This window comes from Schistocerca serialis, unplaced genomic scaffold, assembly GCF_023864345.2.
Source record: "Schistocerca serialis cubense isolate TAMUIC-IGC-003099 unplaced genomic scaffold, iqSchSeri2.2 HiC_scaffold_1028, whole genome shotgun sequence".
NCBI classification, from domain to species: domain Eukaryota; kingdom Metazoa; phylum Arthropoda; class Insecta; order Orthoptera; family Acrididae; genus Schistocerca; species Schistocerca serialis.
The window spans coordinates 3,221-5,000 of record NW_026047215.1 but is presented as its reverse complement, the minus strand read 5'-3'; positions in this window follow the sequence as shown (position 1 = coordinate 5,000).

Genomic DNA, 1,780 nt, shown 5'->3' with positions numbered 1-1,780 from the left:
TGCCGTAACGTAACCCATGTTGTGCCTTAACCTAACCCATGTTGTGCCTTAACCTAACCCATGTTGTGCCTTAACCTAACCCATGTTGTGCCTTAACCTAACCCATGTTGTGCCTTAACCTAACCCATGTTGTGCCTTAACCTAACCCACGTTGTGCCTTAACCTAACCTACGTTGTGCCTTAACCTAACCCATGTTGTGCCTTAACCTAACCCATGTTGTGCCTTAACCTAACCCATGTTGTGCCTTAACCTAACCCATGTTGTGCCTTAACCTAACCCATGTTGTGCCTTAACCTAACCCATGTTGTGCCTTAACCTAACCCATGTTGTGCCTTAACCTAACCCATGGTGTGCCTTAACCTAACCCATGTTGTGCCTTAACCTAACCCATGTTGTGCCTTAACCTAACCCACGTTGTGCCTTAACCTAACCCACGTTGTGCCTTAACCTAACCCACGTTGTGCCTTAACCTAACCCACGTTGTGCCTTAACCTAACCTACGTTGTGCCTTAACCTAACCCATGTTGTGCCTTAACCTAACCCATGTTGTGCCTTAACCTAACCCATGTTGTGCCTTAACCTAACCCATGTTGTGCCTTAACCTAACCCATGTTGTGCCTTAACCTAACCCATGGTGTGCCTTAACCTAACCCATGGTGTGCCTTAACCTAACCCATGGTGTGCCTTAACCTAACCCATGTTGTGCCTTAACCTAACCCATGTTGTGCCTTAACCTAACCCATGTTGTGCCTTAACCTAACCCATGTTGTGCCTTAACCTAACCCATGTTGTGCCTTAACCTAACCCATGTTGTGCCTTAACCTAACCCATGTTGTGCCTTAACCTAACCCATGTTGTGCCTTAACCTAACCCATGTTGTGCCTTAACCTAACCCATGTTGTGCCTTAACCTAACCCATGTTGTGCCTTAACCTAACCCATGTTGTGCCTTAACCTAACCCATGTTGTGCCTTAACCTAACCCATGTTGTGCCTTAACCTAACCCATGTTGTGCCTTAACCTAACCCATGTTGTGCCTTAACCTAACCCATGTTGTGCCTTAACCTAACCCATGTTGTGCCTTAACCTAACCCATGTTGTGCCTTAACCTAACCCATGTTGTGCCTTAACCTAACCCATGTTGTGCCTTAACCTAACCCATGTTGTGCCTTAACCTAACCCATGTTGTGCCTTAACCTAACCCATGTTGTGCCTTAACCTAACCCATGTTGTGCCTTAACCTAACCCATGTTGTGCCTTAACCTAACCCATGTTGTGCCTTAACCTAACCCATGTTGTGCCTTAACCTAACCCATGTTGTGCCTTAACCTAACCCATGTTGTGCCTTAACCTAACCCATGTTGTGCCTTAACCTAACCCATGTTGTGCCTTAACCTAACCCATGTTGTGCCTTAACCTAACCCATGTTGTGCCTTAACCTAACCCATGTTGTGCCTTAACCTAACCCATGTTGTGCCTTAACGTAACCCATGTTGTGCCTTAACGTAACCCATGTTGTGCCTTAACGTAACCCATGTTGTGCCTTAACCTAACCTATAATGTGCCTTAACCTAACCTAAAGTGCGCCGTAACCTAAACTATATTGCGCCTTAACCTGACGCACGTTGTCGCTGAACCTGCTCTGTAATTGTTATGCAACCCGTTAAAGTAGTGTAGTGTTGCCTAACCGCAACCCTCGCAATATAGTTCGCTACTCGCACTGCCCGGTCCCCTGTGTATCGCGTCATGTTAAACACCTTGCAGGTGTTGCTGACTTTCC